The 18,542-nt window shown below is 39.9% G+C and overlaps 2 pseudogenes; both read right to left on the bottom strand.

Annotated features, from left to right (window-relative positions):
• The window catches only part of LOC147433365 (uncharacterized), a 68,705-nt pseudogene extending 59,478 nt beyond the window's left edge, over positions 1–9,227 (bottom strand).
• Positions 9,228–17,660: 8,433 nt separating this feature from the next.
• Positions 17,661–18,207, bottom strand: LOC147433364 (uncharacterized; annotated as a pseudogene).
• Positions 18,208–18,542: the final 335 nt, after the last annotated feature.

Below are 18,542 nucleotides of genomic sequence, written 5' to 3'. Positions count from 1 at the left end.
TCTTTGAAAATCTAGGAACAAGATTGAATTTCTCTTTGGCCTATCCTTCACAAACGGATGGCCAAAGTGAGATAGCCAATCTTACGATACTCGATCTACTCAAGACTTATGTTACCAAAGTAGATCAATGCTCACAATGGGAAAAGTACTTACCTCTTGTAGAGTATGCCTACAATAATACTGTACATACTTCTACGGGAAAAGCACCTTTTGAGATCATTGAGGGAAGACCTAAAAGTCCCTTGCTACTCAAAGTACATGGGAAGATCTTTGCCGCCGATGAGTATAGCCGTGACCTACAAGAATCTTTTCAAAAGATTAGGGAGGCTATATCCATCTCTCAACAAAGGAAAACAGCTACTGCTGATAAGCACAGAAGAGCGTGTTCAAAGAAAATGATTGGGTCTTACTCAAGTTTCCTAAGGCTCGATTAAGGCAAACGACGGGCAAAAATCGTATGGGCCATCAAAAGTATTATGCTAAACTAGCAAAACGCTACTATGGTCCTTTCCAAATCTTGAAGCCCATCAATGAGACGACTTATCAACTCAAGTTGCCCAACCATTGGCTTATACACAATGCCTTTCATGTAATCCTACTTAAACCCTACAAAGGAGAGCCACCAACTGAACCAATTATTGAAGACCCTCCCGAAGTGGAAGACCAAGAAGAGGTGCTACAACCCGAAGCTGTCCTTCGGCATGAAGACAAGGTACTACGACATGGTAAGATTATCCGACGGTATCTTTTTAAGTTCAAAAATTATCCTTTTGAAGATGCTAGATGGATGCAAGGAGTACAGCTTAAGGATAGTATGAACCTTGTTAATGCTTACAATGCTACATTAGAGTAAGCAAATGTACAAATTTCTTTTAAATGACTCATGTTTTTGTCTTATAAGACTAGTCCTCTTTTTAATTGTGCACAAATTTAACTAGTATGCATGCTTAGAATCATGTTTGTGATGACGGCGTCTCTCAAACACCAAATGGATTAGTCATCCATCTTGGAAAGATGTTGTAGGGTCAAAAGGGATTCTCTACCCGCCAAGTAAGATTGACTAATGACTAAGGCTTTATCTCTTCTACCTCATAGTCGAGGACGACTATGATTTCAAGAGAGAGGTAATGTCATAAAATCTAATATCTAACCAACCCAAAGGATTTTCTCATATTAAATTGATCACTTAATGTGGGAGAATAAACGGGAACAAGTGTTAAGATATAGATATGTGCTTATAGAGCTATCTCAACACGGGGCCAATGGTAAAGGGGCCCAAATGAGAGATGGTCTATCAAAGAGCAAGGCTAACCAATGGAGCATAAGACTTTAGGGTTAGCTTCATTGAAGACCTCCAATAATGTGTGTAAAAGTTCTTTGACCTTAGGTAAGCTAGGGCTGAGCTTGAGGCGGGAACTCCGCCCAAGCTCGAGGTGCTTGTCGTGCTTGAGGTGCTTGTGGTGCTTGAGGTGCTTGTCATGCTTGAGGTGCTTGAGGTGCTTGACTTGCTACTTGATTAAGGTGCTCGAGTTTCTTTGACATGCTTGCGTGAGATTCTTGTGGGAACACCCCTAGTTCAAGTGCATTGTCATGCTTGATGACTAAGGTGCTTGAGCACCAAAAGTCAAAAGTATCCCTACAAGAGGGGGGGCGAGCCCTTTTCCTAGGGGATAGAGAGAGAACACACACTCACACACACAAGGAAGGCCCAAGCTTGAAGAGGCAACAAGGACACATGTCAGGCCCCTACCTATGTTACCTTCATGAGATGCCAAAAACCTATTGGTTGGCCACCCAAGGGGTCCAATAGTAATTTAGGAGATTTAATTAATTGATTTAACATTTATCTAGCCCTCTCTCTCAAAGGGGAAAGGGGGACACTTGTCTCAAGGCTACCCCTACTGCTTGTAATGCCTTTTGCTCATGATTGGCTAGGCCTGGAGGGGTCCAATGAGCTTCAAGCATGAGCTACAAGGGGGGGTCGACCCAAGCAAGCCAGGGGGTTGCTTAGGGGGTATACTCACCCACACACACTCACAAACACTCTCATTTGTGTGCTATGCAAAGTGCAAGAGCTCCCTCTCCAAGCAAGTAGAGGTTGAGAGCCTACACCAACACTCTTGGCTATGGAGTGCAAATCCAACCAAGAGCCATACTCAATGCTTAAGCTTGCCATCTCCTTCTTCTTCATTACTATGCTATTATGTATGCTAGCAACAAGAGTATGATAAGTGAGGAACTAATTCTTTCTCCTACGAAATGTTTCTTCTTCCTCTTTCCTACCCTCATTCCCTGCTAGCTCTCTCCACCTTCGAAGGTGTTTGAGGTCTTGGGACTGAGGCTTGAGATACTTAAAGATTTCTTCAAGTTTATGTTATGTTTGTGATGCATGAAGCTTTCCATCTTCATTGCATCACCTAGGTCACAAGGAACACAAAGACTGTATTGTAACAAGTCTCTCTTAATGGGAGAAATCATAATACAAATGCCTATTGGAGGGGGGACCGGCTCCACATAAATCCGGTCCTCAACTGTTGTCATGTTCTCTAAATTCTCTCTCTTGCAAAAGTATTGTTCATGCTAAGTTAACTAGTTGCTATGATTATGTTGCTATCTTCAATTATGTTCACCCGTTATGCTCACAAAGTTATTTCTCAAAAGTAATCTCACTAATTTCCGCTACTCTCAAGTTAAATAGGCCAATTCCATTACATGCTTTCTACCATGTCACCATGTTTTGCTTCACCGGCACATGAGGACGTGCGCCAAATTAGGAAGGGGGGAATGTTAGCAGTGGCTAACACAGGCTACACCAATTATGCACCAAGCTGTGGATATGCCATAGTGCATAGTATTTACTTTTCATTGTATAGGGCTTGGGCTCATTTAGGAGTTCCAAAGTTGTATGAGTCTAGGCTAGAGAGCTCACTTTATCCCATAGTTGAAGGGTTTGAGGCCCAAAGCTATAAAAGAGCCCTATGCTTAATGAGAGGTCATTCTTGAGTGGTCCTTTTGAGAACTCTCTCCCTAGGGGAGGTCTTGATGGCCTAGCCTTTGAGCTTAATGCCCATGCTTAGAAGGCTAGTGCTAATCACATGTAATTAGTGTAATCATCTCTTAATTAATCTAGTCTTCATTATGTTGTCAATCATGTTTATCTACTTTCCTTCATTGTTTTGAAGTGTTGATCTTCTTTAATCTAGCTCTTACTTATACTAAGCTACTCCGATTAGTGTCCTTATCTAACTCTCTCGATTAAGCGGAGTGGGTGTACTCGTGATTGAGGGATTAGAGTTGTCCTCTAATGGTGTGCTTGTGTGTGTGTGTAGGTTTAAGAAGCCTTGAGCTTAATTTGATTATGTGTGACTTGATTTGGACACCATGATGGGCATGGTTGGGGTGGCCGACTTGAATGCGATCTTGTGTGCTTAATCGTCAATGCATGTAATTAGAGTTGTGCTTGAGAGATTCCAAGATTAGTGTGTTTCAGTTCATTGCTTGATGTGTGTAGATGATTGCTTGAAATTGATGCTTGATGTGCGATTAGCATTAGTTGATTTGGGATGATTTCTATTTGCATTGGAGGATGCATGCTCTTGAATCCTCTCAATCTTTGCATCCGATGACGCTCTCGCACATTCTTTGTGTGATGCTTCCAACGGGTCATGCTCTCTCTCTCCGGATTGATAGATTTTGTGGGAGATTGCCTATGCTATGGCGAGCCTCCAACAGAATGCAATAGAATTGAACATACAATCACCAAAATAAAAATAAAAATCTTTGATTGTTTGCAAATCACAAAAGCTTGGGTAAAGTATAGTTGTGTCTTGTTTTGGTACGTTTCGTAGTTAGTAGCAGAAACAGATTGATGTGAGACTAAGGGCTCAAAATGTCCACTATATATAAGCCTATCATCGTATAGTATATGTAAATTTTTAGTAAACTAAGATGAGTATGTAATATATGTTTTCTTGGAGGTCTTGGACCACAGTGTCACACTCTTATTGAATAAGCAAGAAAACCAAAATATGCAAAAGTGGTCTCCCCATAAACATCCAGTCAATGCTGGTAGTTGCATTTAAAAAAAATATTTATTTAAAGAATAGACATTGTGCAAAGTCAACAGGATGTCAAGAGACAAAAAAGTTTTTGAACATTTTAGAGCTTCATTATCATAATTATGTAAAGAGCATATGAATCTATTAATGATAGTTTTTTGTAATATAGCAGAGGAGATTGTGTTCTACAACAACTAAGAGTATTGAACAAGCAGTCACCAGGTACATATATATAATCTTTCAAACATTCTAATCTTGCATCAAAATATGTACAATTCTTATACAATAATTTGTCAACCATTTGTTTTGTGAAATTTTGAAGTTTTTTTCTTGGTTTTGTTAAGGAAGTAGATATTATCTGTGTAAAATGCCCGTGCTTTATACAAAATGACCAAGTTCATTTACAAGTATGTATTCTTCCTGCTTTTGTCAAAATGCACAATGCTCAAAACTATTCGCACCAAGTCTCTGTAAAGTTAAAAAAACATTATTATGTAATAAAAGTAGTGAATGTTCAAGTAGTCACGGAAATGAGTACCTGAATTTACATTTCCAGTGAGTATGTTACAGACTCCTGAAGAACAAAACATAAAAACGTGAGAGATTTAAAAAAGCAAGTACCTTTTTACTAAAAATATACTAGTGATAACATATACCAGTGATGATTCATCGATTTTAGGTTTTTTGAAAGATCCTCCTTTGTAATCTATAATAGCATTTGCATTATTTATCTTGAAATGGCCTTGAATACGTGCAGTAATCACTTTTTTGTAGAACTCTTTTTTATGGTTTTGAAAAAATGTGTCGATTGGCTCGTTTATACCGAGGAGCTTCATGACCCAATCATTTATTACATACACATTCATACAAATCCCATCAATTTGAATTGTCTTAGTCAAGTATGGAATGGGCTTCACTCGAGTAGTTTTGGAGCATCACGTGCAATATAATTTCATTGTGTTGATATTAGGCATAGAGTAAGAACTGTATTGGATTTTGCAGCTACAACGTTTACATTCGATATAAAAGGGACGGGTTGGAGCTGCAAAAATCAAACAGCCATTCACCCGTACACATAAGAATGGTTTAAGCTTTATATGTATATGTATATGTAAAAAAGTGTGCGTATATATATACATAGCTTCTTTTGTAAATATTTAAGTATAGTACATAATACTATAAATCACCTCTTTTAACATTTTTCAAAAGTCGGCAACATTCTGTAAATGGTTGCATTCGTCGTCAATAACAAGGACTGCAATTGAACACGTTTGGAATTGCAAAGACCGTTTGCCTCTATACAAACTAGAGAATGGGTTCTTAAGTACGAACATTGCGTAATTCTTATTATTAAACTCATTCAAAATAACATTTCAATCTTCCTCGCATCCACTCATAAAGACAACCTTCATAAATATATTTTCCACAGAACATTGATCAGGTATATATAATTTTGGTAAAACCTGTATAAAACCGAATTTAGCACTTACATCAGGTCAATCATATTCATTCACACCGTCTGCAAATTGTATATGGAAGAAGGTTTTATCTTTGCCTGTAACTTGTAGTCCTCCATCTTGGATTACTACTACAGAGACTATATCTTCCTTCTCAACATGCTTTGAAATATGAGTCAATTCAATAATTTTTGCATTCAAGAAGAACATAATGTCGACGTTCTTAGCTCGGAGTTTATGTATTACTGTACTGTTGTCAAGGACAATAATCACTAGAGCATTGCCTTTGTTGTATGGAGGTTTTTTTAGTTGGACCAAAATTAGTTGAATCAAAGTTGGTTTCTAAATACTGGACTCAAATTTGCTTATCTGAGATTTATTAATTCCAGAGTAATTGTTGTGAATCCTTCTTGATCGACAAGATCTGCTTGCGGGAACGGGGTCATATTCGTAGAAAAAGTTTGGCCGTATGTTCCGTATCTATTAAGAATGATCCCTTCAAAGATTGTACCAGATATCATTTGTTCAGAGAAATCGTTGACCTTCATTATACCTGTGTTAACAACAACGTTTTATTTGCGAAGGAGTTTGAGCAGATGAGTCCAAAGGGAAAGGAAAAAAAATTAGTACTATTTTTTTATCAAAATAAATTATTTTTATATACTATATGAATATATACTCTATACTATTTTCACACTATTAATTAGTTTAAGCATTTTCTTTAAGTAATATACTATTTTTTAACTTAATATTATATATATATATATATATATATATATATATATATATTTGCAATGTTTATTATAAATAATATGTTTGACGATGAGCTTTGTTTTGAATCGTCTAAGAATTAAATGCAAAATTTATTGTATAAAAAAGATGAAACTTTTTTTAACGTAAATTCATACCTGCTCGGCACTGACTGAGTCCATGGTGAACTACTTTAATTTAAGAAATCTACGAGCGAAGCAAAAGAAGAAGAGGAAAACATAAGTATTACTTTTTTTACAGAAATTTGTGAGTGAAGAAAAGAAGAAGACAACATAAGTGCTAATTATCAATGTAAAAGTATTTGTAATTAAATAATGAGGTAGGTATTAATTCCTACTATGCAAAAAAATAAATCAAAAAATAATATATGTATATATATTTGTTTTATAGCACAATACACTCTGTGTTGTTGATTATATAGAGTACAAGCGGACTGTATTATTTTCTTAAGTATGGTATTGAACATAGTATCTGTGTACTAAAGCTTTTTCTTTTTTTTTTCCTTGTAAATATACATAATAATTAAGTATATCCGATACTCAAATAACTTATGTCTTGTGTATATTTTTATAAAGTACATATTATACCACTTGTATGCTGAAAGAGTAGTTTCAAAATATAATTCTGAGTTTTTTGTATGCTGTTTAAAATAAGAATTGTATTATACTTATTACAATTATAAGTATTGTTAGCATAATACTTTAGTTGGATGTTAATTGTGTATCAATCCATGCATGATAATTACAAATAATTATTGCTTTTCTGAATAGTTATTTCATTGCTATATATAGTAGAACCAAGTATGTAGGACAATTAAATACGACTAACATTCAAGAAATTAATCCTTTACGGATATTCTTACAAAAAAAAGATGTATATTCTAAAATGTAACAATTTGGTTATTTTTAAGTTTTTATCATAAATTTATATTGATCAACAATATAGCTCATAAGCTAGGAAAATATGTACATCTTGATGTACATATATATGATCTAATGAATCTATATATGTGATATATACGTGGGAGACATTGATAGCGTAGACATAAGTCATTGGACACAATACAAGGCAATCAAAATGCTGTTAGACTATGTTTTTCTAGCTTGTACCTCAAAAAATTTCTTGGATTATTATGATTTAGTTTTATCTTTTTATTGCTGTATTTTGCTATATATTTTCTTCTTTATCAAAAAAATTGTGTATTTATTGGTTTAGAAGACAACTATGTCGTGCTACATTTATATACAAAACAAAAGTGTTGGATTTTATGCCCATCCTGTGACTTATAACAATAAAAGGATATAGAAACAAATCCATGAGTATTGAAGTACAAGTGAAGAAAGATCCTACGTTGTGGTTGGACCCCACTATATAATGTTCTATTGCTACAGATTAGTCTAGAGTTTAAGCCTTGGATCTCTTGGATTGTTTCTATGATGCTAAGAACTTGTTTTCTTCTGGAATATATAGTATTAAACATATATTACTCATATTAAATAAACGGTATTAAATATATATTATCTATATTAGGTTCATAGTATTATTGGCTTGCGGAAGGCCATAGGGTTTTAGGTGCAAATTTTTTGCAAACCTCAGGCAGTTCGATGTTGTTGTTGGATGGTTTCCACGTGTCATTAGGTTTCCTAAAGTTTCATTTGACATAATTTGCAACTCCTTTTTTCGTGCTGCTTCTGGTGGATCTCGTCCCTTTTTGCCCTGTTCCTACCAGAGAAGGTGGCGCGTGCAGCGGGTGTCGTCCTTCTGAGAAGATGGCGCACAGCAGGTATGCTTTTTTAGTGCTGCTCCTGCCAGAGGACGTGGTCCAGTGGTGCAAGTGTTCGATAAGGCAGTGGTGCTTGTTTAATGCCGAAGGCGGGCGCTGTATGGATGCTTTTCAAGATACTTGAACCGTATGCTTTTAGGGGCGACTGCATTCAATGGCGTCCTTGTGTAGCCTTAGGTGGTGAGCGCTATTCGTCTTCATTTTCTATGCTTGAGAGCACGTGTTGGAATGTAATGCTTGGAATAGAACAATCCATGTGCTCATTGTAGCTTGTATAAAAGGCCAGAAAAATACAGTGTAATAACAAGCCCTTGTCTCAGCTGGTTGTCATTATGTTGTGTCGTGCTTTTGTAGATGTAGCAGCAAGTCTCAAGTTTTTTTTACTATTTAATTTGAGCTTTTGAGCTATCTATCTAGTGGAAGATTCTCTCTTTGTCCTGCTTTTGTAAATATGCCAGCAAGTCGCAATCTTTGCTTTGATGTTTAAGCTTTGAGCTATCACTACTTGGTGGAAGATTCTCTCTTTGCTATCCAATTTCTATGTTCTGATATGTTGCAATTCCAAATTTAAATTGAGTTGAGTCACCATATGCAAATGAATGTTTTCTTCTTCCAAATACTGTCGAAGAAGTTGTTGTCGCTTGTGAGGAGTTGAAATTTGCTGAGCATCTGCCGTGGATTAGTTTGAGGGTTTGTGTGTTGTGCCTTAAAGTAGCTAGATTCTCTATTATCATGGCATCGAATGGTGGCATTACTGGTGGTGGTGAAGGGAGTGCAAGCAATGCCTCGTCGAGTGATGGTGAGAGCATGGACTTCTCTGAAGGTTTGTTTCTCTGCCTCGTCGACGGTTTCTTGTATGCTTATGTATATCGATAATTGATTTACTTGCGCTATGCTGGTGTTGGTTTTGATTGTTGGTTCTGGTTTGTTCTTGCTTGCGAGCGACGCACTCGAAAACGTTTCTTGGGCTGGCGTTCTTTTCCCGCTCCTGGCGGTTGGTTTCTGTTCTGCTTGCAAGTGATTTACTCGAGACAGTTGCAGTGACATCATTTCATTCCCTACTTTTTTGAGGTGGTCCTGCCTACCATGGGCTAGTGTTGCTCCATTTGCTTCTGTTGCATTAGGAGCACCGCTGTTTGAGCTGATTGTTTCCTCCATTGGCGGCTAGGTTTGGCATGTGACGAAGCAAGTCACGGAGGCTCAGCCCCTTTCTATGTGCTGTGTCACCTACCCTGTCTCAACAGATCCAAATGGCATGCAACCTCCTTTGTGAGAAAAAGCCTCGCTGCCTGTGCAATGATCAATAACACGTGGCCCCCTTGCTGGGTCAGCTCGTGACGAGCAATACTCAACCTGCCCAAGCTCCTGGAGCTTTCTATGAGAATTCGACCTGCTGCCCCTTGCTGTATTCACGAAGTAGCTCCTGCACCACAGCCCCAATACGGGTATTATTGAAAACAGGGGACAACCCCTTGCTGCCCCTCTGACCTGCTGCAACTGTAAGGCACGCAGTCTCCTGAGTGGACTAATCACTGGCAGCACAGCCACCTGCTGTGCGCTCGATAAACAGCACCGCAAGGCAGGTCTCTGAAGCAAACCGAGTCCCCCTGTTGGGTCAGTTGGCGACCAGCGTAGCACCCTGCTGTGCTTGACTGAACGGCCCGAGCGCACCCGCGGTGCCACGGTCAAAACCTGTGTCTTATGAGTTCTCTGTGTCTTATTAGTAGCATCCTCGCTTGGGATCTCGTTATGCCTTTCCCTAGGAGAGCCTTCCCACAACGAAGGCCTCTTGTCGGCTCGGAGCCATAGGTAACAAAGCCATAGTGCTTGTAATGGGGCGTGTCAATGTTTTTGAGCTGATCGCTTGTAGTTTCTAATAGTCCAAGGACCAGAGCATCATTGAAGTACTTTGTGTATGCGAGGAAGGAGCGGCTTGATGTAACCAGGGTCGAGAATCTTATAACTGGCTTTCAAACTTTTCAATCCTTGGTGACCTTAAATACGAATAATTCTAGAGACAAAGGAAGATTGGTCCAGTTGTCTATTAATCTGGCTACCAAGCAAGTTTGGCTTTGATGTTTTCTCCCAATGCTAGCTACCTTTAAGAACTGCTGCTAACAGAGGTATTCATGGTTGATGGTTCTTGCACACATGCATTGCTATTTTCCATGTCCTTTTGACTCCTTTGATCTATTATCTAAAATGGCTTATGTAACTCATTTTACCTTTGATCAACACATGCCGATTTGCTTTTTTTTTAATAGTATATCTATAGCATTCTCACTAATTGATCTGCTCTTTTGTAGCTTGTTCATGTTGTGGATGCTCTTTCACATGATGTAGTGGCAGAAATTTGGCAATATTTTGCATCTCAAGCTTTAATATTTCTTGCACCTGCTTTAAAGGCTTCAAATTCTTGGCCTATCCCACTTCTAGGCCATTTTTTTTTAATCTAGCTGTGTTGCAACATTAAGTCCCGAGGATCAACAATCTTTGGAGGCTGTGAAGAGACTTTGGGTTCTCTTGAACCTCAATTTATTCAGAGGCTTAGTAGGCTAGATAAAGGTATTGTTATGGTTGAGCCATTGTTCCAAAGTCCCATTTGTTTTTTAAAAACATGAACCATTTAAGTGTTTACAGTGAGATCAAAACAATTTCTCTTTGTCTTGTAGTGCTCAACATCATCATTGTCATCATATATATGTTGCATTTGAAATTCTGCAAATCATTGGCATCTTTAACCAACAACAACAAAACCTTCAAGCATCAGTTCACTCACGTGCTTGGGGCCACAAAAGTGGAAAAAGTGAAACCAAAAATTTGAGAGCATGTGGAGTGGCCTTGATATAAGGAAAAGGTGGTATTGATCTATAACACAATGATCAAATTCATGAGACAGTTGCAAGCATGCAAATAATGCTAGATGTGAGTGGTGTGAAGGCAAAAGATTGCATTGGGGATTAGGGGCTCTAAAACGGCGTAGAGTATGATCTCTTGGGGCATAAAGTTTCATTGGAATCTAAAATGGCATGGTGGGCTACTTGGCAAGCAAAGCCAGTAGGACTATGTTGCTAAGTACATCTCCAAAAGCTCTCGACTAGCAATCTGATCATGAATCACCCATGACAATATCTTGCATATGTTGAGCTTATATGTGAAGCTACTCAATATATGGCTTCTCTATATATGGCACCCAGGTCCCCTCTATATATACATCATCTCATGTGTGTATTCTACACACTTTGGGGTTCTACTTCTGTGTTCTCTCCTTCTCTCTCAACATGGTATCAGAGCAGTACGTTTTTGTTTTCAATTTTTCTCTTGATCAAAATCGATTTTGTAGAAACTACCCCCCTTGGAGGGATCGGAATCGATGTGGTCTACAACTTTGCAGAAGGAAGTTTCTTCAAATTCTGCACCGATTTTGAGTTATCGTTCACGGACTGCGTACATACCTGAAAAACAGCTTCCGCGTTTTGTTTTATATTTTTTTGCTAATTGGAAACGATTTTGTAGAAACTACTCGATGGAGAGACCGGAATCGATGTGGTCTACAACTTTGCAGAAGGAAGTTTTTTCAAATTCTGCACCGATTTTGAGTTATCGTTCACGGACTGCGTACATACCTGAAAAACAGCTTCCGCGTTTTGTTTTTGATTTTTTTGCTAATTCGAAACGATTTTGCAGAAACTACCCGCGTGGGAGATCGGAATCAATTTCGTCTACAACTTTGCAGAAGGAAGTTTTTTCAAATTCTTCACCGATTTTGAGTTATCGTTCGCGGACTGCGTACATACCTGAAAAGCAACTTCCGCTTTTTGTTTTTGATTTTTTTGCTAATCAGAAACGATTTTGCAGAATCTACCCGCTTAAAAGACCGGAATCGATGTGGTCAACAACTTTGCAGAAGGAAGTGTTTTCAAATTCTGCACTGATTTTGAGTTATCATTCGCGGACTGCGTACATACCTGAAAAGCAACTTTTGCTTTTTGTTTTTAATTTTTCTGCTAATTGAAAACGATTTTGCAGAAACTTCTCGTGAAAAAGAGCGGAATCGATGTGGTCTACAACTTTGCAGAAGAAAGTGTTTTCAAATTCTGCACCGATTTTGAGTTATCGTTCGCGGACTGCGTACATACCTAAAAAGCAATTTCCGTTTTTTATTTTTTATTTTTCTGCTTATTGAAAACGATTTTGCAGAAACTACCCACTTGAGAGACCGGAATCGATGTGGTCTACAACTTTGCAGAAGAAACTACCCGCGATGGGGATTGGAATCGATGTAATCTATAACTTTGCAGAAGAAAGTTTCTCTAAATTCTGCACCAATTTTGGGTTATCGTCTCGGACTGCGAATATGTTTGAAAATCAAAATTTTACTTTTTGCTTTTGATTTTTCTCATAATTGAAAACTTCTCAATTATATTTTTCTTCATCAATCATATATTTGTTACTGACGTAACTTTGCTGCAGAAGCCAGTTACACATCGTTCCGATTCAGTCAAGCCGTTGATGATCGTCCAAATTCTATCGGGCTACTGTTGGTACATGATCTTTTGTTATATGATATACTCGTTCATTGATTCTCGTATAATTATTCTTTTAGAGATATAGTTTACGTCATTTTATTGATAATTTCTCATTGATACCATAGTGATTTTGATGGTACCATGATGATGTTTTGTTAATACTTTGGTCATGGTGATTTTCGTTGATACCATGATGATATGTCATTGATACCATGGTTATTCTCGGTGGTGCCATGATGATATTTCGTTGATACCATGGTTATTCTCGGTGATTCCATGATGATATTTCGTTGATTCCATGGTGATTTTTATTGATACCATGATGATGTTTTGTTGATACAATGGTTATTCTCGATGATACCATGATGTTGTTTCGTTGATACCATGGTTATTCTCGGTGATGCCATGATGATATTTCGTTGATACCATGGTTATTCTCGGTGATGCCATGATGTTGTTTCGTTGATACAATGATTATTCTCGGTGATATCATGATGCTTTTCGTTGATACCATGATCATTTATTCATTTTTATTGACATAATGATGATATTTTGTTAATACTTTGATGGTATTCATTGATCACTACATTGATAAATGTTGTTTTATGTAGTATATACACATATCATTTGTATCACGTAATCACACATTTTGTACTTTTACGTTTATACTTTATGTACCATATGTTGTCGTGCGTATATATGTCGTCAAAAGAGTGGTGTCGCGAACCATCTCTTATGGCATTGTGAACGTAATTATTTCATTAACGATGCTAATAATTTTCATGTCATGTTTTTTTTTGGAGTCTATGATCTATGTAGGATTGATCAAAGAATTGATTTTATGAAGACAAACTTGGTGACAATAAAAGATTTATGAAGATATGTTTGGTGATGCCATATTGATGACAACATGAAGACATGTTTGGTGATGCGATATTGATGACAAGCTACACAGCAGATTCACGGAGACACTTTTGATTACAAGCTAATCGATAGCTTTTACACCTCTTTATTGAACCTTTGTATTCATTATTGTATTTGATAGGAGTAATGTAACTCCTCATAAAACATTCATTGTAAAAGGAGTGATGTAGCTCCTCGTAAACATTTGTATATTCAATGATTTTTATAATATAACGGTGGGTGTATATAGAGCTGTGGGTTTTTCCCTTGATCCCCCAAGGGTTTTTTCATCCACAGTTAGGGACCCTTATTTGAGCGGGGGTGTTGAGCTTATATGTGAAGCTACTCAATATATGGCTTCTCTATATATGGCACCCAGGTCCCCTCTATATATACATCATCTCATGTGTGTATTCTACACACTTTGGGGTTCTACTTCTGTGTTCTCTCCTTCTCTCTCAACAGCATAAAGGAATAGGCCATCTGTGGCCCGCATTCGAACATGTCATAAAATCTAATATCTAACCAACCCAAATGATTTTCTCATATTAAATTGATCACTTAATGTGGGAGAATAAACATGAACATGTGTTAAGATATAGATATGTGCTTATAGATCTATCTCAACACGGGGCCAATAGTAAAGGGGCCCAAATGGGAGATGGTCTATCAAGAGCAAGGCTAGCCAATGGAGCATAAGACCTTAGGGTTAGCTTCATTGAAGACCTCCAATAATGTGTGTAAAAGTCCTTTGACCTTAGGTAAGCTAGGGTTGAGCTTGAGGTGGGAACCCGGCCCAAACTCGAGGTGCTTGTCGTGCTTGAGGTGCTTGTCATGCTTGAGGTGCTTGATTAATATGCTTGAGGTGCTTGACTGGCTCCATGCTTGAGGTGCTTGACTTGGTGCATGATTAAGGTGCTTGAGGTGCCTTGAGAAGCTTGCCTGAGATGCTTGTGGGAACACCCCCTACTTCAAGTGCTTAGTCGTGCTTGATGACTAAGGGGCTTGCTCATCCAAAGTCAAAAAGATCCCTACAAGGAGGGGGGCGAGCCTACAAGGGGGGGGGGGGGGGGATGAGAGAGAACACACACACACACACACACACACACACACACACACACACACACACACACACACACACACACACACACACACACACACACAAGGGAAGCCCCAGCTTGAAGAGGCAGCAAGGACACTTGTCAAGTTCCTCCTCATGTTGCCCTCATGGTGTGCCTGAAACATATTGGTTGGCCACCCAAGGGGTCCAATGATAATAAAGGATATTTAATTAATTGATTTTGCATTTATCAAGTCCTCTCTCTCAAAGGGGAAAGGGGGACACTTGTCCCAAGGCTATCCCTATTGCTTGTAATGGCTCCTGCTTGTGATTGGCTAGGCCTGGAGGGGTCCAATGAGCTTCAAGCATGAGCTACAAGGGGGGGTCGACCCAAGCAAGCTAGGGGGGTGCTTAGGGGGTATCCTCAACCACACACACTCACAAACACTCTCATTGTGTACTATGCAAAGTGCAAGAGCTCCCTCTCTTTCTCCAAGCAAGTAGAGGTTGAGAGCCTACACCAACACTCTTGGCTATGGAGTGCAAATCCATCCAAGAGCCATGCTTCAATGCTTGAGCTTGCCATCTATTTCTTCTTCATGACTATGCTATTATGTATGCTAGCACAAGAGTTATGATAAGTGAGGAACTAGCTCTTTCTCGTATGAAATGTTTCTTCTTCCTCTTCCCTACCCTCATTCCCTACTAGCTCTCTCCACCTTCGAAGGTGTTTGAGGTCTTGGGACTGAGGCTTGGTATAGTTAAAGCTTTCTTCAAGTTTAGGTTATGCTATGATGGTGATGCATGAAGCTTTCCATCTTCATTGCTTCACCTAGGTCACAAGGAACACAAAGAATGTATTGTAATAAGTCTCTCTTTATGGGAGAAATCATAATACAAATGCCTATTGGAGGGGGGACCGGATCCACATAAATCCGGTCCTCAACTGTTGTCATGTTCTCTAAATTCTCTCTCTTGCAAAAGTATTGTCTATGCCAAGTTAACTAATTGCTATGATTATGTTGCTATCTTCAATTACGTCTACCCGCTATGCTCACAAAATCATTTCTTGAAAGTACTCTCATTAAATTCCGCTACTCTCAAATTGAATAGGCAAATTCCATTACAGAACAAGCCTCCGCTGATCCATTAAGTGCAATGCTTGTCCTTCTACATCCCATCTATCAAGGCCCAAAAACGACCCTAATCCTCGTGGCTTCCCCGACCAAGCGCGTTCCGTTGTGCTGTTATCTCAGTACCTCCACACATGCAGGTCATATCATAACCAAATGCATCACAACATTGGCTACCTTCTCTCGGGTCCCATACGACATTCTTCCAACATTTTGTCTCTCCACCTAAGTGGTCCAGAGGAGCCAGCGACCCCGCCACGGAGCCCCAGCCATAAAGCATCAAACACCTACTTTCACCTACTTGGAAGACCTCGCAAAGCCCCCCGCTCGGAGGGCCACAATTGGTCATTGCCACAACTTGGCTCAGGGTTCTCAAAAAAAAAAACAGTCATCTCACATATCTTCACCTTCAGTAGGCCCTGCTCAATCCCATCGAGTACCCCGCTAGGGGGCTCCTTATCAACAAACCCAGGTAGCCCCAATCGCCATCCATGACTTCGATGGATGCTCCGTTCAACGTTGCTCCTCGTGAGCATACGATCCCAATACCACAACACGAGCATCACAACAAATCTGGGCTTGATCTCCCAAGACCCTCAATTACTGTCACGTTTGAAACCAAACTCGGCCCATACCATGTTACCTCCTTGCATTTTGCTTGTCTCTCTAGCTCAGGTTGCACTTGTCCGTGCCATCTTGACCATCGAGGAGATCGTCAGGTGTATTGCGGGACGTCTTAGGTAAAGGGACAGCCGGCCCTTTGGTTGCATCATATTTGGCCAGTCAAGCCAGGCCAAGGAGCTCAAGGTCCTCAAAAAAAATTCAATCCAAACTTTGCTCCATGCTTGCCATTCAATGGACAGTTCTCCCGTGTATCGAGTGAGTACAATGATTACAACTAGGGCACAAGTTCCTACTGACCACCATCTGGATAACATGCTTGGCCGTCCCTGATTTGTGGGACGCCTCAGTCGAGGGAAGTTTGAACCCTCCAACTGCACCACATCTGATCCGTCAAACCAAGTCTGAAAACCCCAGCTCTTAATGGCCAGGATTTGTGAATACTTCACGAACGGGCACCTCGCCTTGAGTGAGAAACCTGAAAACTGATGGTTCACTACATCTTCATTGAAGTACAATTGCACGCTCGCCATAATCTGCCCCTGCCTACCAAGGCGCATACCCATTGAGAACAACCCCAAAGGTGTTGCCTCCAGTTCCTTTAACCCTGCATACACCCCACTCGACAACCCTCTGCCTTTGCTAATCATAGCACTAGCATGATATACACGGAACGGCTTTCCCGTATCCCACAGCCCTAATCTTTTTATGTTCTAGTTATACCTTTTCTGACCCGTCTCTACTTGCAACAGCTCACAAACCCCAGTAAGCCCAGCCTCGGGCATCAGTCCTTCATTAGCTTTTGACTTATGCATGTCTATGCATGCTCGCATTTCCCCATCACCTGAGGGGAGTGAATCGGCAGGGTCCACCTGACACTGCTTATCATCATCCTCACTTGAGTAACCCACAATCTTGCCACCTGGCTCGCAGGCCTCCATATGCGTTGCCTCTCGAGCAGAAGCTCATGATGTTATGCATTGTATGAAAAACATTGAGAGACTTCGTTTTCCTACATGAGAAAATTTCTAAATCTTCTTGTGTATATGTAACCTACTGAGGGATTTGAAACGTGACATTTTCCAAGATTAAACAACTTGCTTGCTTACTCATCCAAAAAGAAATCATATTTGGCGCAAGCTTGTTCGCATCCTTTCAAGAGCTTCATTTCTGCGCCTTGTTCTTCCTTTGCTTTTACGAGTGTGCTACTTGTAGGATGTTTTTTACACCCTCTTTGCTTTGCTCAACTAGTCAATGCTACGGTTAATTGGATGCTTCCTTTTCTTTTCCTCCTGCAGAGCTGCGCAGGTTCGTTGAGTCTCCTCCATGTCCTTCAAGCAAACGTTCATCGCACTTGGTGGTGTCGAGCTCTGCCGGGTCGCCCCCAAATTCGGGCTTCGAGGAAACCGTAGCTTGGAAGAGGTGTAGGCGTGCCTTGCTTCAAGGAAGCCCTGCTATCGATCCCGCTAGCAGTGCAGGTATGGCCAGTGTGCACAATCATTCTTTGTGGAACAGGCTTGACGTGTCTGCAATGTTCTTTGCTACAATGCACTCTTGAGTGTTGAGTTGCGTTAAGAAGGTGCTCTGATTTTTTTTGCAGGCAAAGGATACTCTCCACTAGGGGAGGAGTGCACACAAGCACCGTCTTCGTCTCAACAACAACTTCCTTGCCCAGCTCGCAAATTAAGCAAAGTTGCAGCCTCATTTTCTGAAGTTGGCCAATCTTTGGCTGCTCACAATGTCTTGGACAGCGGCAAGCTACTGGACAATGGGAAAAGCCTGTTAGTCAAGGAAACCTTGCCGCTATTCGTGATTAGCGATATAGATGAGGGTAGTAAACCTTTCTCCATAGAGGGAAAAATCATGAATTGGTATGGCACATACCGTTCCATCTCACCTGGGCAAAAGAAAAATGCACGTTACTTCAAGTTCGACATCGTCGATGCTGATTGCATCGACACGATCACGGTCGTTGTTGTGGATCCCTTCATTGAGACCTACACCAGGGAGCTCAAGATCGGCTTGTTCATCAGGATTGACTATCCTCTTGTGAGGGCTAAAAACCATAATGATGTTGGGTCAGCTTTGTTCTCCTTGCATGTCGGTGTGTCGACAACCATTCGACCTTGTGACCCATTCCCTGTTTCTTTAGCTTTCTATCATGAGACTAAGATAAGCACATTTCTTGCTGACGCTGCAATTTCCGAGACTACTAGCCCATGTATGC

Source organism: Adiantum capillus-veneris, chromosome 20 (genome assembly GCF_014529385.1).
Source record: "Adiantum capillus-veneris isolate H3 chromosome 20, ASM1452938v2, whole genome shotgun sequence".
NCBI lineage: Eukaryota > Viridiplantae > Streptophyta > Polypodiopsida > Polypodiales > Pteridaceae > Adiantum > Adiantum capillus-veneris.
The sequence above is the reverse complement of the archived record's forward strand: the minus strand, read 5'-3'. Positions and strand labels throughout refer to the sequence as shown.